A 25,731-nucleotide genomic window follows, 5' to 3' on the forward strand; every position below is an offset into this window, starting at 1 on the left:
AAGTTTGTGGCGGAATGTTTGGTTTGCCAACAAAATAAAGTTGAAACAATTAAGACACTGGGTCTATGACAACCTTTATCCATTCCAAGCCAACATTGGGAGGAGGTTTCAATGGATTTTATCACAGGTTTACCCAAGTCTGAGGGAAAGAGTGTCATCATGGTGGTAGTTGACAGACTTACCAAGTATGCACACTTTTGTGCATTATCACATCCATTAAAGCCAGTACAGTTTCTACTGCATTTATGGAAACAGTTCAAAAGCTACATGGAAACCCAAAGATTATTGTAAGTGACAGAGATCCCATTTTCACTGGAAATTTTTGGACATAATTATTTTCTTGTCTTGGTACTCAGTTAACTCATAGCTCATCTTATCATCCTCAATCTGATGGGCAAACTGAGATAGTAAACAAATGTTTGGAAGGATATCTTCGTTGCTTTGTATCTGATAAGCAGACACAATGGGTCAAATGGTTGCCTCTGGCTGAATGGTGGTATAACATTTCCTTCCATACAGCAACAAAAATGACCCCATTTATGGCACTTTATGGGTATCAACCACCATCCATCACATCATATTTAAGAGAAAATTCTAAGATTCAGGCAGTGGAACATCACATTGAACATCAACAACAAGTCCTCCAACTCTTAAAGGATAACCTCGTGTTGGCACAAAATAGAATGAAACAACAGGCAGATCAACATCGCAGTGAAAGAAGTTTTGATGTAGGTGATTGGGTATTCCTACGGCTACAACCATATAAGCAAATGTCCCTAAAGCAAGCTAAGAAGGATAATAAATTATCACCAAAGTATTATGGTCTGTACAAGGCGTTGCAAAAGATTGGTACTATGGCATACAAATTGGAGCTTCCTGCAGCTTGTCGATTGCACCCAGTTTTCCATGTTTCATGTTTAAAGAAGGTTATAGGTGACAAGCTCCCAGTTCAAACAATATTGCCAGAACTTGACGAGGAAGGAAAAATTATATTGGAACCGGAAGCAGTCACAGAAACAAGAACTCGACAGCTACGAAATCGATCAATTTCAAAGTATCCTATCAAGTGGAAGAACTTATCCGCTGAAGATTCCACATGGGAGGATGAGAATTTTATGCAGAAGTATCCAGAACTACTCAAGCGTTGAGGACAACACTTTTTTGAAGGAGAGGGGCATGTTGGGTCCCTATAATACTAGTGATTACCCCATTACTATTGTAGTTATACCCCTTATTTTTATTGTTGTGCCCTATTACCCCCATATTGTTATTTCTGTGCCCCATAGAATCCCTCTATTGTTATTTTTGTTTTCGAATGCTGAGCTCTTCTTCTCGCTACAGAGTTTCTTGCATGTTTTCATTTTCTCTTGTCAATGGTTCTTTTGTCAATTTCATATTGCGTAACCCTCTTCCCTGTGTCCTTGGTGATGTCTCTGGTCATTACCTTGGGTTCTTTACTTGACTCTTTCCATCATATACTTTCCACCTCCTTAGAGAGGGGAAGGAAATAACTATATAAATGCAAACATTCTGGCTCAAACTTAAGACCCAGACCCAATGCACACTAAGGGGAGACAAAATATCTACCTATGTGTTGTTGAATTGTATTGGCATACAAAAATTCTCATTAGTAAAGCCATGATTAATAAGGAAGACACCAAAAGAAGGTAGTCATGTAAATGAGCTTTTTGTGTTTGGAGCACCAACAACTTGCAAAGGAAAACAAGGTGATATAGCTGCAACTGAACATAATTAAAGCACTCCTAACAAAAAACAAGGGTACAAATACAACTAGTGATCCTTCTACACCTATAGATCTCTCACACTCTACATGACAATGATGGTGTTTCTTTGTTTTTTTAATCAACTATGGAGCCTTTATAGGTTGTTTATTCCATCTCTCTTTTTGGGTATGACCAAGGGCCTTTATGCTATCAGTAGCACCTTAATTTATTTTGCTAATAGTTTCAATCTATGTCAAGAAAATCCATCAACTAGCTTCTGGGCTCATTATGTCATTTTTTGTACAACAACTTTATACTTTCATCATTGGTCTACTTTCCCTAGTGCCAGACTATGGCAAAATTATCTTTGATGTACTCATGATATTTTAGTAACACAATAATTCAGTAACTTGCAAAAAAAAGAGTTAGACATCTAATTAGTCTATAGGACATATTTTTTGTGAGGAAAGGTTTCTTCCTCAAAGCTATTTTATTTTTCTAAAGTTTAAAAAGGTATACATACTCTATTCCCTCTAGATTTGAACTTATAACCTTAGTGTTAGTAAAAATTAACGCATTTAAGAAAAAAATATAATAAAATTACATTTATCTATCTTCAATCAAATGTATATCTATGTTAATTTGGATGGAATGTTAATAAGTGAGGCTGAAACAAACCACTTTTTTCATGCATCTTCCACCCTACTTTACCTACCATTAGTATCAACCACGTATCAACAATAAGGATGTCATAGTCCTTGATTGCCTAGTTTAAAGGGAATCCAAATAATGGGAATGAATGGAAACTCCTCCTTCATGCAGTGGGAGGAAAACTAAGTTTCAAGGGTTATCATTATGACAAGGTAAGAGATAATAGGAAGAATTAGTAATGTACATTTTGTGGAATTCATTTCAATTATTCCTAACCAAATGTTTGAATATGGTTGATACTCATTTGAGCTTATGGGAAAGGAGGAGCAAACTAAAAGCTCACTAATAAATCCAATTAGTATACATCACTACTTTCTTTGGTTAGTTTGTAAGACTTTTTTTCTTAATATTATTTCTCATTATATGTTGGTTGGGCTCTATTATCCACCATGCATTATCACCACTAAGGGTTTCTGTTAAGGAAAAGATGAAAATAAGGTTTGGGCGGTGCAAGGTAGACCTACCCTACCTAAAACTATCCATGTTTAGTGTTGTGTCTTATTTGGATGCAATGGGAAGGTGCATAATTAAATGTTAGCATGGCTAGTGGGAATAATTGAGTTAAAAAGGGTAAGACACAAAAAAGACGCTTGGATGTTGGTCAAGATTTTGCTTCTTTTCACACTACTCACCTATACAATCCCTAGGTGAGACATGGAAAACAGAACGTGGCACAATAACGAAATGGAGCAGATTAAAAAGATAGTGGAAAAGAGAGAAGAATTCCTATTTGCAACACATATTTTAGAGGAGGTTCATGAGCTAGTCTATGACTGAACTCATTTATATATGAAAGAGACTAAATTCTATAAAATTACAAAGACATACTAACGAGTAAAAAATGTCATTTCCAAATCCTTAAAAAAAAATGAATCACGTCATGATAACATCTTACATACCATTAGAATTTTTTATAATAATTGATAAATAAATTAAAATTATAAAATTTTTCTTCTAAAATAAACATGCTTTTCTATATATATATATATATATATAAATTCAACTCAAAAAACTTTAATCTCAACATAAAATATAAATAATCAAAATATTTAAATAAACTATATATATAAACCATTCTCGTACAAAATGAAACATAGAAATAAAACTAAAACAACGTAGTCATCACTGTCCGCCATATCTGGGTTTGTTATTTCCGGTTGGCCTGTTCCAGATAACCGATCTTGAATCCGTGGATACAATTTGACAAGGGATATCAATGTCCAAAATCAAAGGCAAGCACAAATTAATTAAAATGAAAATTGTAAGAAAGTTTAGTGACTAATTGTGTTTTACATATGAGACCCGCTGTAAAAACCCATTCCCTTAAACGCCGACATCTTAAACTTATTTGCCCCAATTTTGTTGAATATAATCGTAAGATTATTTGTAATCAAGAATAATTCGGTATTTTTTAGAGTCATTATTATTAATAATCAATGACTCACTTTAACAATTCATCCACTATAGATTAAATCCAAAACTCAATTCGAAATAAAAATAATGTTTTTCAAATTTTATTATTTATATAAATTTGAGTATTTACAACCTAATATTAAAGATCAAAATATTAATATATATTTTAAAAAAAAAATCAAAATATTGATATATATTTTTAATATATTTATATATTAAATTTTTATTTTTATTTTTATTTTTAATGAAAATTAAATGGTTTAAATGATGATGATGATGGTGATGATTAACGTCCACTGAGACCAAACTTTGGTCTATCGGACATAAAGAAACGAATTATTTAGTTTGGTTTAAGATTTTATTCCTATGCTCAAAAAGCTTGGAGAGAAACCTCCGGAGTTCACTGTAATTTTGACAACGTAAAAAGCTAGGAAGGTCACTATTGCAACAAATATTTTGAAATTGAGATCTAATGTGGTTGTACGCGGGGCACTCTAAGAGGAAGTGATTTTCATCCTCGATGTTCGTATTCTCACAAAGATGGCAGAACCTTTCCATCCATGGTGTTTTAAGAACTGCCCAACGACCCGTTTCACTATGAAGTTCATGAGAGTTCGTTCTAATCTTTGCTATATTAATTTTCTTCTTTGAGCTAGTTAAAACAAAGAGATACTTTTGATCTTCTAGGGTGGGGTTGATGACCTCCTTATAATATCTTAATTTTCTTTTAGCTGCTAAATCTTCCTCACACCATATTTTTTCTTTGAACTTAGAAGTAACAATATTTTTAATGTTATTAATGTTTTACAATGCAACATTCTCGTCGATCTCCCAATGGTTTAACCAAGCCCTGGTGTCTTTATACCAACCTCGTTTGAGCCTTAGGTGGTTTTCGCTAGAATTTAAAGCTAGCTTAAGAAGTCTATGGTCTCCTATGTTATTGCGTTTGTGCTTGTACAACAGATTGTGGTTTGTATTAAAGAAATTATTTTAAAATATTGTTGTTATTTTTATTTTTTTTTTCAGATTATAAGGTAGAGTTTTGATAATCTAAATCTCAATTAATAGCAATTCTTAAACAATAAACATATAATTCACTAAATTGGAAAAAAAAATGGGAAGTCTAGTTCTTGTTTGTAAAGTTAACAAAAGAGAACAAGTGTGGCTAACCCAGAAATACACATAAGTGTCATCTTTTTCCTTAAAATCTTTATCAATTAAGATGGGGTTAGAACAAATACCTTCAAACACTTGAGGAGGTTCTATTGTTCCCATTGGCTTATGGCTGACATCCTCTAGGTTTATCACTGTGACAACAATGTCATGAACTCAACTTCAAATCCTTTATCCATTAAATCCAATTTATTGAAAATCACTTGTCACTAGAGGCCCTTCTCACCCACAACCTACACTACAAAAAAATTTGTTTAGTCAATAAAACTCCATTGCATTGAGAATATTGCCATTTATAGAGAGAGAACCTCGTGTTTGGAACCAAGTCTTGGAACTTTGCTTCAACCTATTTGTTGTTCATTATCCTTTGTTTCTTCCTAACCAAATCTTCAATGCTAGTGACCTCCTTGTTAATGAAATTAGGAAAGTGATGTTGATAGTTGGATGTTGCATTCTTGGCATAGACTTGGGTACAAGTGATTCAATCGAGGAGTTGTAGGCTTGTGGTTTCCCTAAAATGCTTGTTTGTTCCCCTTTTTAGCCCAACGTTTGCTAGATTATATGCAAGGTTTTCCATTGAAACTCAACATCTTGGCCTAAGGGTAAGAGTGGTGAAGGGTGGGTTATGATGATGGATTAAGAACGAACAATGAGAATGGGGGAGGGTTTCCAAATAGAGAGGGACCCCCAAGTCATCCCAGAGATATCTTCCCAATTGTAGATGGATATCCTTGCTTTCCTACACAACTACAGAGTTAATATAGAAGGAAAAACAAAGCATACTACTAAACAAAAAAGAAAACTCAAAATCAAAACAAAAAGACTAAACCTAGAAGTAAGATGAGTAATGATGAATTATATCTTAGGATAGATAGTAACAATGTTGTTAATTATGTGCTTTGGAACAACGATTATCATCTCTAAAAAAAAATCAAAAAATTGAAATACAAGGAGACCCAAAAACAATAATTCAGGTAATTAGAAACCTTCAATATGACTCACACTCTTCTACTAAAGTTTCAAACAATTGGAAAATTCATAATAGCTTAACAAAAATAGAAAAGCTTTTAGAAGGAATCATGGCTCTCATTCTATCCCATTCTAATCGCTTGAGAATTACAGATTTAAACAAATAATTTAAAAAATAATAAAAAGACTAATAACCAAATCAAATCAAAGTGTCAAAAATCACAATGCAAAAAACATTGGTATTGGCTTTATCAATCTTGTTGAAACTCCCTTTGCATCATACAATCAATTTCTTATCTATGAAACTTTTTACTAACCATCACTATATTGCAAAAAAAACACATCAACAATTCTATAAAACACTAATATCTCACCTAATTTTAAATGAAAAATACATAACATATAATATTTTTATATTACAAAAGTGATAATTTAAAGTTAATTTAATCATAAGGTAGCGAGAGAGAAATATGTCTTATAAAAGACTTGTTAACACTATAACATCATATTCTCGAGGAACATATGAAAATTAGTGATAAAAATGAGCGAGTTATCGTCATGTTAATTTATTATATATTTAAAATATTTCGTAATGCAGCATATTAGGTTTTCAAAAAATTTAAAAAGATAATGATATTAAATACAGTTTTAATCTGAGTTTTAATTTTTAAATGTGAGTTTTAATTTGAGTTTTATTTTTTAAAATTTTAACATAATTTCAGTTTTATTAGATATTTTATACCTGTGTTTTAATTTTTTATTTAAAATATATATATAATTTAAAAAAAAAAATCTTAAAATTTCACCATTAAAAGGTGGTTAAGATGAAATTCCGAGTTGTGACTACATTAGTGATGGTGAAGATGGTTTTGTAGAATGATAATCATGAAATCTATTTAATCCGGTAAATAATTCCCTTCCAGTTGTTAGAATTTGATGGTTTTAAAAGTCATAGTTTTGATTGAAAAGAATTATGAGCGATTATTTTATAATTTAAATTATTTTAAAGTTTGTATAAAATTTATGATAATAATGTTTTACTATATTTTAATTTGGATTATGGTAGAATTTTATTTAAATTTATACTTTTATAATGTTTATGACCAAAAAAAAGTTTGTTTACCATAAGATTATGGTATAATGAAAGACATTTTCTAAATAAAAATAAAAATAACCAATATAGATCTAACTTAATCACTTATTTAACATTGGTGGAGAGGGATCAAATATTTTGAGATGCAAACCAATTTTATAACGTAAAACTTGAAAAAATGTTTGCATATGGAGAGAATTGATCTGTCTCGGTGCTTAGTGCTCTCTCTCTGGCTAGAGAGGGGGAGAAGCTATTGCTCTCTCTGTGGCTAGAGAGGGGGAGAAGAGATTATTTTATTTTTATTTTAAAAGGGACACATGTCAACTAGAGATTGAATGCCAAGAGAATCACACATCACCCTAGTACTAGGTTGTAAAATGCACCTCTTTGTACAATAAAAAATTATAATGAGTATACATGTTTGGCTAGTTTTGTTATCTCACCAGTTGTACAATGTGCCGCTTTGAGCAATAAAAAAAATTATAATGAATATACATGTTTGGCTAGTTTTAATTATCTAGTTGTGCTTACTCGGTTAATTGATATTACAACCTAATATGAAAGAGATGTAAAAATCCTTCACTCTCACTCTTAGCCATGAGCCATAAATAAAATATTCTAATATTCATGAGGTAACATAATTCTATTTAACAAAACAAAACAAAAAATAAAAAGAGATAAAGTAAATGAAAAGAAAAAATTTATATTTTCTTATTCAGTTTTTAAAATGTATAATTCTTATAATTTTTAAAATTTATTTTAATACATAAATTGAATAAATTATTTAAATTTCAATGACAATTAATTTATATTAATATCAATTTCATATAGAGAGAGAAAGTGTGTGTATAATGTTAACCATAATAAAATATTACAATTCGCAAAGAAAAAAAGTAACTGAAAATAAACAAGTTCAATTATTTCCTAATAAGAATAATAATTTTAAAAGAATAGTTTTCAAAAATCACGCACCCTGTTGTTGCGTTTCTGTGAGATTTGTGTGACCTAGCCTAGGCTCACGTTGCCCGCAGCCACCTCCCAGCGACCTCCTGCTGCTGCACCCTTGGAGCAAATGGACTCTCCAGAAGATGGAGAGCCTCCACCAGATCACCATCAGGAACCTGAAGATTCTGCAAATGTGTTTGCTTCTCTCATCTCTGCAATGGGACCTCCAAAAAATAGGCCATCAGTAACTAAGTTCGTCAAAATATTGGATGACATTCCTGAAATCTCCCTTCCACCGGCCCTTCCTCGTAGAGCAGCGCTGTCCCTTGCAGAACGCGGCCTGGTTGGGCAGTTTACTGGACTATGGCCATCACCCAAGTCTGTTCAGAAATGGGTTGAAAGAAACTGGACCTCGTCAATCAAAGGAAAATTTTCCATAAGGTTCTGTGGAAGAGGGTATTATACCTTCCATTTCGAAACAAAAGAAGACCGAGACTTAATCTTCAGGAATGGCCCATATTTCATGGATATGAGAGGATTGTATCTAAATCGATGGACTCCTAACTTTGACCCTGAAATGGATGTACCCAACATTGTGCCAGTGTGGGTCAGGTTGCCACATCTCCCTCTCCACTATTGGGGAGACGAATCAGTAAAATCCATTGGGAACGCAGTAGGGAAATACATAGACAGATGTGAACCAAAGGAGAACATGCATGCATGCGCGAGGATCTGTGTAGAAGTGGACTTAGGGAAAGGTCTTTCGGAAGTAATAAATATTAAAGTGGATCAATAGACACATATACAGCTGCTGGATTACGAATAAATCCCCTTCAAGTGCAAGGTATGTCATGAATGTGGTCATTTCGCAAATAGATTCTCAAAAAAGAAAGAAAATGAAAATGTAGAAGAACCAGAAAACAAATGGGAACAAGTAAAATGGAAGAAATCATCCAGTAAACAGCCCCTCCCTTCCTCATCGCAGCCCCAAACTTCCACTTAACCCTCCCCTCCCTCACCCAACGCAGAAATCCCTTCAACTCTCATAAATTCAAATCCCTTCGGACCCTTGGAAGAGCCTTCTGCTCCTCCCTCACCTCGATCCCCTCCACACCCCCAAAGCTCCCCCATCTTGTCTTCTCTTCCTATAAACCCCCGCTCTCCCCCACCCCCATCAGTGGATCGAATATTAACCAGAAACCAGTCCAAGGAGTCCCTTCAAACCTTTGAACATAAAAAAAAGCAAGAAGGAAATCAAATAAGGAGTTGAGAGATGAAGCAACAGCTAAGGAGATGGCTCTAGGCACGTAGCAACCAATGGACTCTTTCTTTGGGAAAAGTTTTGGAAACAATGACAAAAATCAACATAGAGGGAAAGGTCTTGCATTCCACCAAACAAATAAGTAATGATAGTGGTCTCCTGGAATTGTCGTGGACTGGGAACAACCTTCAAAGTGAATGCAGTAAGAGACATTCTAGCAAAAGAATTCCCAGATATATTTATGATTCAGGAGACCAAAACAAACAGTCAAGAATCTGAAAAAATGATAAAAAAAAAATTAAAAAACTATGAAGGAACAACAGTACAGGCTATAGGGGCCTCAGGAGGAATTTGCACACTCTGGAGAAAAGGAAAATGGGAAATGATGCAACAAAAAAAGGAGAAACATGCAACATTGGATCAAAACAGACCTCAAGGAAATAAACACCAAGGAGCACTACAGCTTCATCAACATTTATGCCCCAAATCATTACAGGGAAAAAGAGCAATGTTGGAGTACAATAAAAGAAACTCTAACTGAAGTCCAAAATAGGAAAGTGATCCTGGAGGGGACCTAAACCTGGTACGAAATATCGAGGAGAAATTTGGAGGGTCCTACCATGCCAACCCATCCAGGGAGGCTCTGGAAATAGTAATGGAACAGAATAAGTTAATTGACATATCGCCAAGTAATGGGAAATATACATGGAGTAATAAGAGAGTGGGGAAGAGAAATATAAAGGAGAGGCTAGATCATATATTGGTCCAAGAAAATATTGCACCAAGCTTCAATTCAGAAGGATCCAAAATAATCCACACCATGACATCTGACCACAAGCCAGTAGCAATCATTTTGGGCAAAATGGATAACCAAGGGCCTCTACCATTTAAGTACAACCTAATATGGGACAACAATGAAGACTTCAGAAATCTAATTTCAGATGCATGGGCATAAAAGATCATAGGCTCACCTCATTATGTGTGGGAAACAAAATTAAAAAATTTGAGAATTAAGTTAAAGATTGGGCAAGAGAGAATGAAATACAAAATAAAAAAAGGAAAACAGAGCTGCAAATAAAAATGGACAGCATGCAAGAGGCAACGGAAAATAAAGAGGAGGATAAACAAGACTACCTAAAAGAAAATGAGTTTTTTTGGGAAATTTATAAAGAGAATAGAAAAGATGAAGAAGAGATGAGACTGAAGTCTAGAAGTCTTTGGCTGAATGCAGGGGACAAAAACACAACTTTTTTCACAATACTATGCAAATAAGAAGAGCAAAAAATCTAGATAGATAAAATCCAAGTGGATGGGCAAGAAATAAAGGGAGCAGAGGAGCTGAAAAAAGCAGCACATAATCATTTTAAAAACCTCCTGACAGCTAATGAAGAAACAACAGAATATGAGAACTTCCTTCAGCACACTCAAAAAAAAATAAGAGAAGAACAGAATGTAGAAATGAATAAAGAAATCTCAGAAGAGGAAGTAGTGGCAGCAATTTGGAGCCTCCACCCAGATAAGGCTCCAGGGCCAAATGGATTCACAATAGCCTTTTACAAGCAACATTGGAAAACCATAAAAATATAAAAAATATAAAAAAAAAAAAAATATATATATATATATATATATATATATATATATATATATATATATATATATATATATATATATATATATATATATATTTCTTAAGGATGGTAAGAAATGTTTTCCAAAATGGGAGGCAATACAAAATCTTCTTATATGGCATTAATCCCAAAGGAATCCAATCCCTCCACTTTCAATAGATTCTGGCCAATCTCCCTTTGCAACTCCTCCTACAAGATTGTAACAAAAATCATAGCTAACAGAATCAAGAAAGTGCTCCTGGAAATAATATCTGAAAATCAGGGAGGCTTTGTTCCTAACAGGAAGACTGTTGACAATGTAATTGTTGTTCAGGAAGCCATCCACTCAAGCATGAAAATAAAAGAAAAAGGAATCATCATAAAATTAGATATGGCTAACGCCTTTGACAGGGTCAGTCTACCATATCTAATGGCTGCACTAAAAAAAAATTGGGTTCTCCAAAGATATAATAGAGTCTGCATCTCGGACCCATGGATAGCACCTCTTATAAACAGAATACCAAGTGACTTCTTCCAGAGCACGAGAGGTTTGAGACAAGGGTGCCCTCTCTCCCCTTTTCTCTATATCATTATGGCAGAAACTCTAAGCAGAGTCCTAGAAAAACAAAGGAGAGAAAGAAACATCACAGGTGTTCAAATCGCAAGAGGTGTTAAAAGCATTAATCACTCTCTTTTTGCGGATGACACTCTCTTATTGGGAGGTGCTTCAAGTATAATTGCTAGAAGATTTAAAAAAGTCTTGGAAGATTTTCTACAGGCCTCTTGGGGGGCTCTTAAATAATACAAAGTGTAGAATATATGGTTGGAACACCTCTCCCAGAATCATGCAAAAGATCTCACAAATTATTGAGATCCCTATTCAAGAAAGATGGACCCACTTCTTCTATCTAGGACTTCCCATCCCAAAAAAGAATCTGAAAGCAAAACTATGGATCAAGCAGGTTGAAAAAATGAAATATAAAATCCAAAAAGGGGGTATGATGTGGCTCAACATGGCAGGCAGGGTAATCTTGATTAAGGCCTTACTCATGGCGCTCCCAATTTATCAGTATTCTATAATTCTGGCACCGGCAAGTGCTCATAAGCAAATGGAACTAATAATAAGAGGTTTCCTATGGTAGGGAGGGAAACAAGAGAACAAAAAGTTTAGTCTGGTTAAGTGGGAGCAAGTCACATTACCATATGAACAAGGAGGCTTATCCATAAGACTTCATGGCCTAATGAATGCTGCATTAGGAATGAAAATCATATGGAGAATGATAACATGCAAGGAGAGGTGGTGGAAAAAAACTCTAGCCATAAAATACATGAACCAACTGAGAACAAAGCTACTGATTGAAAATATTCCCATAAGGTCGTGCACACAAGTTTGGAAGCTTGTGAAGAAGATAACTCCTCTAATCAGAAATCATATTTCCAAAATTCCAGGCAATGGGAAAACAATCTCAATATGGGAGGACAGAATTATGGGGAAGGAGCCCCTAAACCTCCAGCCGAGACTTGAAGACATCCAAATCTAGATGAATGAAAGAGGCCTAAAAACACTACATTCAATCTCCAAATGGGAAAAGCGAAATTGGCAAGAATGGAACACTATAAGAATTCCCCCAAATCTGAAAGGTCAATGGGACAGTCTAAGGAAGCACCTCAAAGGAACAGCTCCCACAAGCATTCAGGAAGAAGACACCTTTGCTTGGGATCCAAGCGAAGGATGCTACACTGTCAAGACAGGATACAAAGCTCTCCAAGATCAACAGAACCATCAGGATTGGGCCCATTGGAAGTCAGTGTGGAAGATTGAAAGCCTTCCTAAAATCAAAATTTTCATATGGACCCTTTTAAAAGGAAAAATTCTAACCTCTGAAAACCTCAAAAAAAAGGTTTTTATGGTCCATCCAGGTGTTCTATGTGCCTGAAGGAAGAAGAGACAATTTAGCACCTCTTTCTGGATTGCATGATAGCAAAAGAATGTTGGAAACAACTCTCAAGCCCCTTGGAAACCAATTTAAATTTTCCAACTCTTTTTTGGATTTCTTTCAAGCATGGGAAAAGGCATATCCCTACTCAACAAAGAAAAAGGCAACAATTAATAGATTCTGGAAATGCCTACCAGCAGTTTTGTGTTGGCAAATATGGCTCACAAGGAACAAGAGCATTTTCAAATATCAGACCCCAAGAATAGGGAAAATCTTATCAAAAACATGGGGCCTGACATCTGAAATCCTAAACATGAAAGGGACTACAACAATGGATTACAATACCTTACAGCAAGAAGAAAGAGACTGGATTAGTAAAGCAACAATAAAAAACAATGGGAAAAAAAGTCTTATGAAAATACCTACAGCATAGAGTTGGAAAATCTGACTAAATGAAGGAGAATTCACAAACTGGAAAGAAAATCAAAAAAGATACAGCCTCTCCTTTGATGGGGCATCTAAAAACAACCCTGGGAAAGCAGGGGTGGGAGGTATTATAACCGACCCAGGGGGAAAGTGATAGTCTCCTATGAATGGGGACTGGGAGAAACAACAAATAATAAAGCAGAAGCGTACAACTTGTTACTGGGATCAAGGATAATTAAAAAGAGAGCCATCCAAGATCCAATAATAATGGGAGACTCAGCAATCATCATAGAGGCAATGGCTAGGAACAAAAACCCCACCAACTCAGCCATGAATAGAATATATAAACGGATAAGAACCAATCTGGACAATGCAGGAAATGTTACATTCAAGCATATTCTGAGAGAGCATAATAAAATAGCGGACAATTATGCAAACAAGGCAACTTAAAGAAGTGAAGGAATCATCAGGGAAAACAAGGATTTATATTATAATTCAGTTCCTTAGAACAATTTAGTCACCATGAGAAAAAATACTCTCATTAAAAAAAAGAATGAAAACCACCAAAATATCAGCAAAAGGACATCAGTAAATCAATGGAGAGATATTTCAGCAGTTAAACTCAGAAGGAAATCACGGGCTTCCCAACAAAAAATTTGGAGAGTATCAACATCTGATTCTAGTCCGAAGACCAAGGTGGATCATGATCTTATGCATAGGAATGGTGATGTGATCTGTCTTATCCTTGACAGCCATCACTGCAGATCTCCCTCATTAAATCGTGAGCACTCCCACATTCCTTTTCACTGTATCATTGTCAAAGAAAATTCAGAAATCTTTTTGTTTCATTCTTCACTCAGTTCTCTTGAAATCCCTTCTGTGCCCTCTCCTCACCTGATCCACCCTCTGAGTCCTTCATCCAGCACTTCCTACCCTTTTAGTCTTCACTCTGAGCCTCCCCTTAATAGCACATTCGCTCGACTCATCCCTCTGCGTGCAAAGGACAACAACAAGCGCCCATCCTCTACTCACCTCCATCGCACTCCCTCACTTAATCCTGACCTCTCCCCTCCATTTTCCGTCTGCATCAAGAAGCCCACTGTTGTCTCTTCTTCCAAGTTGTCCCACCGCTTCTCTTGTTCCTCTTCTCGTGCATCCTCGAGTTCTTCTCACATCAGCTACTCTCCAAACTCCCACCACAAATGCTCTGTTTCTCTTTATAAGAAAGATTCAAAGGAAGAGCATCTCATTTCAAAACCAACAGTCCGTCTAAATCCTGAAATCAACAGATCAGTTCATTACAAAGCTAGTAGAGTGAACAATACAGGCAGAAGGAATCACAGGAACAACATCTGCAAGAGACACAGCAAGCACTTCAAAAGCACAGAGAAGGCATTGACAAAGATGGACTTCAATCCAATTGAGAAAGCAGCAAGAAACGAGGGCGTGCCACATGTAAGGCTAACAAGTTCATGATCAGCAGGTTTCAAGAAGCACTTCAAGATCTCAAATCAGAAATGAAAATGGAATTCAGCTACCAAAAGAAGACTATGGAAAGCCAGAAAGCGGAGTTAATCGCATTAAAAAATAAATGTGTGCATTTGGAAGAAGCGGTGGCATACATCAAATCCTCCACTCTGAGCCAGGAGGGAGAAAATTCAGTACACCAAGGCAAGAAGCAGCACTCCTATCAGGAACATTCAGTAAATCAATACTGAACATCTTCAAACACTACAATAGACACCAAGCATTATGTTTTGTAAATTTATCTTTCTATTAGGCCAATATGTAAGGCAATATGCCATAATAGTTATAGGAATCAATAGAATTTTGGAATTCAAGCACAGAATCTGTTGGACACCTAATCCTCTATGGGTTGGTGTAGAATGTGAACAGCCATGAGAGTCCAAGAGACCTTGGGATGTGAAACCCAACGGTCGCACGAATGTACTATAAATGTATATCATTGTCAATAATAAAAGCAATCTAATGTTTATCTTTCATATTGCCTCCGCCATGTATGTGTTTAACATGGTATCAGAGCTGCAGTCGAATTTCTGGCCTGCCCATATCTGAGCCACTGGTTTTGTGGCCTCTTTGTGCATGTCACCTCTGCCATATTGGATCTATCCTATATTGACATAACTTGAGCATTCTAATTGTGCACCTACCTTTCCATTGGGATTCTAACGCTCCACAAAATTTACCTCCTATCAGAAACCCTTTTCTTTACTGCGCCCTTGACCAAACGCTCCTCTAATTTGGTCTCAGTCAGAGATCCATCTTCTCATTTCTAGGCGCTCTCTGCAACTGCAATGTCCTTTGTCTCTATATTCTTTGGGTACAATGGGATTGTTGGAGAGCTTGGCGTCAAAGATGGTGTTCTGTTGAAATGGAAGGCGGAATTCGGGAGTACTTTGGAGAGCTGTGTAATTTTTGGGGTTGCGTGAGTCATGAATAAGGGTTTGAAAAAGTGCTTCCAAAAGAAAAACACAGTTACTTTTTGAGGACGATTCTGAAGGTCTGGAAGGATTAGAGGACGATAATGGCAATATCCTCGACTTATTTTACATAGACGGTTGGCTGAAATTGAGAGTCGTGTGGACCATAACCTCCCTGATTGCGGCTTTGGCATGGCATTACTTACTCAGATTATTCATGACCATACCACTCTTCAGAGCTTGGTTCTAATTGATGCAGACGGTCAGGGGACTCTCTATATTGAAAGAGAACAACTATGTGTGTTTCGGGATAAGGCCCTGCCAGCTTCGCCATCTTCGAATAGAACACAAGTCCCGGCCCTGAATATGAAATTGAGGTATGCCCCAACTTTGGAGGAAGGATTAGCAATCTAAGGCTTATTTCAGATGGATTTCTTTCCACGGGTGAGAAAATTGAGACAACTTCCGTAATATGTTTGTGTGCCCAGAATTTAAGGACCTGCCTAATAATTTTTGTTTTCGGGTCCCTAAGTTTTGATAGGGTTTTGGTCTGTTGAGCAGTAGAACTGAATGGAAGCCATGCCTACTTGCTAACCTTTAAGTGGGTTCCCTAAATCTAGAAAGGGATTTTATTTCTTGCAAATTGTTTGATTTTCGTCATAGTCAGGCTGCCATGCTTGATATCTGATATTGGGTCAGGCAATGTTTATAGGTTTTTGACCTGCAGAGCACCAGAATAAGATAAACAACTATGTTTCATTGATATATTCTTGTTGGGTAGTCTTAGTTTATAGAATTCCATTAGTAATGGCAGATATGTCTCCTTGATATTGCCTTGTTGGGTTCCTAAATACAGAGATAGGGAATTCTGTAAGAGCATAAGCCTTGTATTAAATAGAAAAATTGCAATCCTGGCGAAGAGGAGGAGTTATCTTCTTGAAATGAAGTCATTCTAGTTGGGTGAGGGCTTTTACATGGTCTGCGTTGAAACTAACTGGAATCGATGTCTTCCTTAGATTGCGAGCAGAAATTTCGTTGATGGGATGGCTAAAGCAGATCAATTGAGGGAATGCTCGTCAAGTTGTAGCAAACGAGCATGGTTCATGTGGATGAAGGTCTCCATTCAATTTTATGCATGGAATTATTTTTGCGTTGTTGTTTCACAAGCGACTGTGAGTTAAACTCCTACTGAGTTGAGGCATTGCTAATGGTGAGTTAAACTCCATCCACGGTCATTGTGCGTACGTTTGAAGACTCCTTGGCATCCGATATCTTCCTTCTAGAAGGCCAGACATCAATCCAGAGCGTTGGCCGAATGTTCATGAGCGTTAATTGAGATTAAGGCCTACGCGCCACTCCAAGGTAGATGCTCAGTGCGTTGAATAACTGGTTCATTACCACTGTTTGTGGTTGCGGTGAATGGTGTGAATACAATGTTAAATAGTTCTTACGCAATGGCTATATGTTGTAATTTTGAAAATTGTGCATGATTGGAAGGCTCTTGAAAGGTCGTGCTATGTTGAAGTTGAAACAGTCAGTGTGCGGTCAAATCTGGAGGGGCATTTCGAGAAGGCTTAAAGTTTGTATACTTGCGGTAGATTGTGTCATGTGAAATACAGGCAACGTGTAGATTTGGAGGTCGAAGGGATACAAACATTTTTTTTTCTTGTTAAATGACACAATCTACATATATATGCATTGATTCCTTGTTACTTCAGCTGCTACATAAGAGTTTGGTGGGTTGTATGAAGGCTCCTCATAGTTGTGATTAGTTTTTAAAAGGTGTAATTTTGACAATGAAGTATTAGAATTCTTGAAAACTTTGATGCATTATACTGATCATGATACAGTGAAAATCAGCAAGAAAATTCTCTATGATATTAAAACCTATCTGCAGTATACACAAGAAAAGGTAGAATTTATGGAGCTTGAATCTCAGCTTCAGAAAAAAGAATTAAAACATATGAGTCATCATTCTGAACCTGTTTCTATTCAGAACATCGAAACAAACTCCCATAAGCAACAAGCTGATTCAGATCTAGTGCCCAATGAAGTAGTAGAATTGCATGCAGACACAGAATTCAGCCAACACTTCCCAAGCCAATCATCAGACCTTGGGAAGAGCTTGTCCATAACAAGCACAGAACATGTCTTGGATATGAGAAGGACGTGTCCTTTCATATTGCAGATTACTCAAAGCCCATACAGTTTCAGAGTGTTGGATTACTTCATGGACGTTCACCTTCAGCTGTTCCAGATTTTGCACCTCTCCCACAGCAACAACAACAGATTGTGAAATGCCAACACTGTGACCGAGTTGGTCATATGAAAGATCAATGTTTTGATCTTCATCGATGTAAGCACTGTCATAAAACCAATCATTCTTCAAACAGATGCTTCAAAAACAAACATCTTGCAAGAACAATGATTCATCTTGGATGGATCGCTTCTTGGCAATGGGCTTCAACAGCCAAGAAGATATTTCGCTCATACAATAGGATTTGTTCTCGAATATTGAAAAGTCTTGCAGTTGAGATCTCTTCATCTTCTCGCCTTGTATCTGATAGGGGGGAAATGATGGTCATCTACAAGCTTCAAAGCCACATCAAGCGAGCCTGAGCCACAACCTGCCATACCAGATTCAGAGTTGTAGCGAGAGACAAAGATGCCCCTGAGCATTCCTTTAGTCAGTTATACCTCATCAAAGAATTTGGGACACTTCCTCTAGCATAAGACTTCAACTTCTTGCCAGTTTCGGAAGAGTTCCAGGAATTGCATTAAGCATTCCAGAGTTGTTGGTCATCCTTAAACCATCACGGGTTGAGACCTCCCTTTTCAAGTTGAGGTTCTCCCTTTTATGCGAGGTGAGACCTCCCTTTTGAAGTTGAGGTTCTCCCTTTTATGCGAGGTGACACCTCCCTTTATTGGTTGAAGGTTTCCCTCTTCAAAACATCAGGGGCACTTCCTCTAGCAGAAGACCTGATCTTCATGCCATACTTGGAAAAGTTCTGGGAAATGCACTAAGCATTCCAGTGTTAGTGGTCATCCTTAAACCACCGCCCTTTACACCAACATTTCAGAGAGCACATTCAGCTTAGTGCTGCCATGCATTTTTGCACATTTTGTATTACAGCTCTCTTCTTGGACTCATACATAACCCTTCGGATTAAGGGGGGGAATGTTGGACACCTAATCCTCTATGGGTTGGTGTAAAATGTGAACAGCCGTGAGAGTCCTAGATACCTTGGGATGTGGAACCCAACGGTCACACAAATGTACTATAAATGTACATCATTGTCAATAATAAAAGCAATCTAATGTTTATCTTTCAGATTGCCTCCGTCATATTGCCTCCGCCATGTATGTGTTTAACAGAATCAGGGACTGCATTCCAATTTTCCCTCTACAACTTGATACCAATCTCCATCGAATGTAATAGGAGCTTACTTCTCTTCACTTTATGGTAATACAATCAATACCGGATCTTGTCCAAAAAAAAAGAATAATAATTTAAAAAAAAATCTGTAATTCATTCAAATTTTTAGTATAAAATTAATATGTCATATTTAAAATATTAATAATAAAAAAATTATAATGTAGGTAATAAAAAAATTCAGTATATATAATATAGCTTATAAATAAAATATCTCATTGATTATGTTAAGAAAAAGATTTCAAGGTAACTATGTATATATTATATAGAGTTATTAAAAAATAAAATATATGTATATATTATATAAAGCAATTGAAAAATGATAATTATTATGGTTAAATATTTCAAATAATCTCATTATTTTCTATTTACATCGTAAGGCCTTTCCCTCTGGGAAGAACTCCCTTGATGTCCATCTGTCCTCACTATGCACCATTCGATCTTTTGTTAGACGATTGAATTATACGCATCCGTTGATCTAAGATAAGCTTACATGTGGCCACTAGAAACCTGCAAAGGCTGGTTTCTTGATAGACCGGATGTGGGCAGTTGTAATTGACTAGACAGTTGCGAAGGCTGGTTTTTGGTTTCTTGATAGACCGGATGTGGGCGGTTGTAACTGACTAGACAGTTGTGAAGGTTGGTTTCTTGATAGACTGATCTCTTTGCAATAAGTTGTTCTCTCCAACAAACTTTGAAGCTCATGCTGGGAGCAAGAATCATCGGCCTTCTGCAAATCTTGTTTTGGAAGATGTCAGATATTTACTGCAATCCCATATGCATGTACTGCATCTCGAGATGGTGTTTTATGGTGTTTTAATTGGGATCGATGAGGCTGCATTGGATTCATCTTGCAGAAATAGTGTCGGCCGTTGAAATATGGATATTTTGTTCAAGAAGCGGAGGGAATGAAGAGTTGCTTTCCGATTTGTTTGAGTGATTACAAGGAGTTTGAGGTTGTGAGACTAATACCTGATTGTGGTCACATGTTTCACGTGGTTTTCATCGATCAATGGCTTCGAAGCCATCCCACATGCCCCATCTGTATACTGCACAAAATACATGACTGCGGTGAGAAGGAACAACAAAATATTCAGGGAGTAATAGATGAGAATCATGACGATAATGTGGAGAGGCTAACAAGTCAAGAAAATGCTTTTGGGGTGTTTCTTCATTTCCTCCTCTACAAAAAACTTGGGCATGGGTTGCAAGAAACATGTCTTCAAATGTTGTATGTCCAAAGAGGTCAAGGAGAGTCTATAGTTCTAGGGAAGTAGTAAAACATGAAAACAACAATAATGAAATTGTTGAGGATGCTTTGAAAACTAACACAGGACTAAAGCAACGGGTATTTAGGAGACAGAAGATGAGGACTAAAGTAATGGGTATTTAGGAGACAGAAGATGCATAATTGTGTCAATAAGAGGATACATGTTTCAGGGGAAATGTTTCCTCTTACAGAAAAAGATACTAGGGTAAAGGAATATACCTTTGAATCAGAGAGTTTTTACCAGAAAAATGTGATGAGAAGTGCAAGCGCACAAGGATCGAAACTCAAAAAGTCAAGGCAAGGTCTATTAACAATTTCTGCAATTGGTAGTAGAAAGCATAAAGTTGGTTTAGAAGATTTTCTTGAAGGTTAGAAATATAAGAAAGGAATACCATGCCCCCTTGTGAAAAGAAATGTTGACAATGCATGGAAACCAAAATCCTTGGTGCATGGAAACCAAAAGCCTTGTGTGTTGGTCATATAACATGAGCATCATAACATGAAACATGGACCAAAAAATTCTGAAAACTTTCCAAGAAGCATACAAATTAACAAAAGTATTTGTTATCATGTGACAATTGGAGACAAAAAGAACTTTAAATCAAGATGGATGTAAAAAACCTGCATAGATCTTCCTATTTGATATGCAAGATATAATCAAATAGGCTAATTCACATCATTTGAGGAAGATATAAACCAGAAAGATTCAGTTTTGAAAAGTGAGGAATGGTATTAAGCAATTGAAATAAACATAGATATAGCTATTGTAGAATTTAATCAGATGGGCTAATTCACATCATTTGAGGAAGATATAAACCATAAAGATTCAGTTTTCAAAAGTGAGGAATGGTATTAAGCAATTGAAATAAACATAGGTATAATTGTTGTAGAATTAATTGGGGAGGAATTTAAGCTCACACACACAACAAATGTGGTTGATATAATTTCCATGGGCTCTATTGCAATCTCCATGTGTCTGTGGCAATTCAGTTTGGACACTCTACATCATGCCTCTCAGGAAGCAAGTCTCATCACGTGATAGGATAAATTATAAAAATAATGCGACCATCACTGAGAATTTTATAGAAATACCTTTATATCAGAGAAAAAATATTAGAAAACTAGATAGCCCAAAAGGATACCATGGTTGGGTATAAGCAGGGAGTTATGTTTGGGCCTTGAGATTTGCCCGTTCAAAGTCATTTGCTAATATTTTAGTGGGAAATAAGTGCATAAAATTTTGTATTATGTGATCCGCAACCCCTTCTTTCTTCCAGAATTAAGATTCTAAATGTTGAGAATTTCTAAAAAGATTAATGTTTTCTAGAGAACTTTCAGGTCTTGAAACCGAGTCTTGATGTTTTGTATCATGTATGGTTGAATTGGAGACAAGAGAAGTCTGCCTGTTTCATTGAAAGAGAATTGGGTATTATGTCGTTTGCAAGCATAAACATTGTGTACAATTGAAAATTTTCTTACGCGGATTTCAATTACATTTTGCATCGGTACTATACAACCCATGCCTTCACCTCTTGGTTGGGGTTTAACGTTGTTTATGAAAGTAAAGATTCTACAGGATTTCAATTATTCCTTCCAAAGTAATATAACATGAAACATGGAGCTGTATGCCAAAAAAATCTGAAAACTTTCCAAGAAGCATACAAGTTAGCAAAAAGTATTTGTTATCATGTGACAATTGGAGAAAAAAAGAACTTTAAATCAAGATGGATGTAAAAAACTTGCATAGATCTTCCTATTTGATATGCAAGATATAATCAAATAGGCTAATTCACATCATTTGAGGAAGATATAAACCAGAAAGATTTAGTTTTCAAAAGTGAGGAATGGTATTAAGAAATTGAAATAAACATAGATATAGTTGTTGTAGAATTTAATCAGATAGGCTAATTCACATCATTTGAGGAAGATATAAACCAGAAAGATTCAATTTTCAAAAGTGAGGAATGGTATTAAGCAATTGAAATAAACATAGGTATAACTATTGTAGAATTAATTGGGGAGGAATTTAAGCTCACACACAATAAATGTGGTTGATATAATTTCCATGGGCTCTATTGCAATCTCCATGTGTTTGTGGCAATTCAGTTTTGACACTTTACAGCATGCCTCTCGAGAAGCAAGTCTCATCACGTGATAGGATAAATCATAAAAATAATGCAACCATCTCTGAGAATTTTATAGAAATACCTTTATATCAAAGAAAAAAAGTAGAAAACTAGATAGCTCAATTGGATACCATGGTTAGCTATAAGCAGGGGGTTATGTTTGGGCCTTGAGATTCGCCCATTCAAAGTCATTTGCTAATATTTAGTGGGAAATAAGTGCATAAAATTTTGATTTATGTGATCTGCAACCCCTTCTTTCTTCCAGAATTAAGATTCTAAATGCTGAGAATTTCTAAAATAATTAATGTTTTCTAGAGAACTTTCAGGTCTTGAAACCGAGTCTTGATGTTTTGTATTATGTATGGTTGAATTGGAGACAAGAGAAGTTTGCATATTTCATTAAAAGAGAATTGGGTATTATGTTGTTTGCAAGCATAAACATTGTGTACGATTGAAAATTTTCTTACCTAGTTTTCAATTACATTTTGCATTGGTACTATACAATCCATGCCTTCACCTCTTGGTTGGGGTTTAACGTTGTTTATGAAAGTAAAGATTCTAAAGGATTTCAATTCTTCCTTCCAAAGTAATCTTCTGTTTGTATTTATTTTTTATACTTCAATGCCATCTAGAGTGCCTTTTGTTGTTTAGCCTCTTGAGTGGGAGAGTTTGTTTCTATTGTCTTTATGCAGTTAAATGTCTAAACATATTGGTAATAAATTTTTAAATCTCCATCTCCAGTGCTCTTGGCTCTCTGCTATCTATATTTTTTTCCTTTATAGTGTGTGGCCATCTAGATTGGCTTTCCTTATGTAAAACTCCTGAGTGAAAGAAAATTTTGTCTCTATGTGGTACAAATATTTAAAGGCATTGACAATACTGATTTGTTGGGTTGTTGGTTTTTCTCTGCTCCACATCTACTAGTTGATGTGTCCACGAAAATTAAATTTCCAAGGTTTGTTGGGCTCAAAGACTTCACTAATTTGTCTGGGACCTTCATTTTGCATGGTTTTAATGAATTGTTTGGTTCAGAGCTTGTGGTAATGATTATAATATATTGTTGTCGCAACATGTGTGGAATTTGATCATTGACCTTTATTATACGCACAACTCTGCTAGGGTATCTATTTCCTGTATGTGAACAAGGGAGTTTATTATCCTTTTTCCTTTCCCTCTTTTAATGTGAATCTACAACATATAGGAGGTTGTTTAGAGTATTTATGGTTGCTAACTAGAGTTTTGATCTGTTTTAAGATTAAAATATTCAATTACGTCTACAATTCTTGTTAGATATAGGATGAATGTCATTACTTTACTTTGCAATTTTAAGGGAGACTCACCAGCTCAAGCTTTTCTATATAATTATACATGAATTGAATTGGATGCGAGCCCAATTGGGATTGAAATTTTTTCTTTTAGGTTAGGTTGAATAAATGTTGATATTATAACCAAATTATACAATAGACTGAATTGGTTATCATTTATAATGATTGTGAATGTTCATTTTAACTCTGTTTTCTGGGTCGAAGTTTTTAGACCTTTTTTTGTTTGATTTTATGGGAACTTTCTTTGAGAAACATTTCCCAAGGTAGGGAGCTATGGTGTATAACATGATCTATTTTGGCTTACACGTTACAGGTTGTGGTGCAGAACATGAGTTGTATTTAGCTTATGTGCTACATCAAAGGGGTTTCTATTCTGCCAAAATCATCTGGGACTTGCTCCTAGCTTCATCCCTTGTTTGAAATATGCCACTTTGGTTGAATTTTATATTGTTAATGCTAAAAAATGTGTGGAATTCGTAGACTCTTCTGTGAATCTGATTCCAAAAGTTAAGGGTTCATTACATCTTACAAAAACCATCAACACCAGAGAACCATCGCATTCAATCAAGGATCCATACCTACATTCACCAACCATCCATTTCCAAATTGCCAGGCTAGCCAATTTCCTAAAAGGGCATAAAACAAAACTAAAGCTGCAAGTACAATGTTGAAACTGCTAAGCATTCCCTCAATTGACATATTGCAACTCAAATCAATAAGATAGTGAAAGAGGAGTTCACTTTACTTTTAACACCATGTTATTTCTCTCATTGAAATTGTAACATATCACATCTCTCTTCATGTATTCTCTTTCTCCATATGTTATTTCCTTGCAGTTTTCCTTTGCAACATTTGGTGCAATTGCTAGTTTAGCTAGTTTTGAGGTATGTTTTTTGGTTAATTTTGTCTAAAATCCAACAATGATTCATTGGAATTGCAAGTTTGAGCTATTTAGATTAACAATCCAAGTGTCCAAGAGGATTTTCAAGGCATTAAATTTATTTATACATTCAAAATGCAATTTAAACAATAAAAAAATTCAGAAAGAGAATCAATATAGATCCATATTAAGTATGGATCTATCAAGGAGTAACCACAACTAGGGAAATGCAAACATTTTTTCAAGTTTTATAAACGCATGCATGCTATATATCTTTAGTTAGTCCACAGTTGTGTTGGTTCACGAAATGTTTGTATTAGGGAGATGCGTGACTCTCTAGAGAATTGAACCCGTATTCATGGCAAAAATTGCTTTAACAAGAGAAACTCAATCAATTAAGCTAACCTTTGTAACTATTAAAATTTACAAAAGCCCTCTCCCGAGTGCACACCAATGTCATCAATTGAGAGAATGCCCTTCATATTGCTCTTTCTCCCTCAACAGTGGGTCGTCCATCGTAACAGTCTATATTATGAAATACATTAACAAATAAATTGACCTTACTAGATCGAGATGATACAAAAGTCAATATGGCCAAATCTAGTTATTACCATCTGAAAGTATAAGAAAATGAAAAATCATCCAGGTATAGTTTTTTAAAATAAAATGACCTGATCCTACAGTTTTTTAAATTAGAATATCAATATTTAATGATCTAAATTGTGTATTCAACAATGGAGAAACAATTGATGATATCAATAATGCAGGTCTAATCATAAGAGGGTATTTTATTTCTTTGAAGGTTTGTTATCGTTTCCACGACAAGTTCAAGATCAGTAGCAATGGAAAAAAGATTAAAGAAAGAAATGACGAGTATAGCAAATTTAATAAATACAATGCAATGCTAGAAACTGATTATTTTCATTAAATGATAGCAAAGCCCACAAAATTGTGGGTTTATCAAAAGGTTATAAACCATGACACAATTAAGCTCTCA

This window comes from Pinus tabuliformis, chromosome X, assembly GCF_031772625.1.
Source record: "Pinus tabuliformis cultivar Carrire ecotype Pingquan chromosome X, CPIR1, whole genome shotgun sequence".
Taxonomy (NCBI): Eukaryota; Viridiplantae; Streptophyta; class Pinopsida; order Pinales; family Pinaceae; genus Pinus; species Pinus tabuliformis.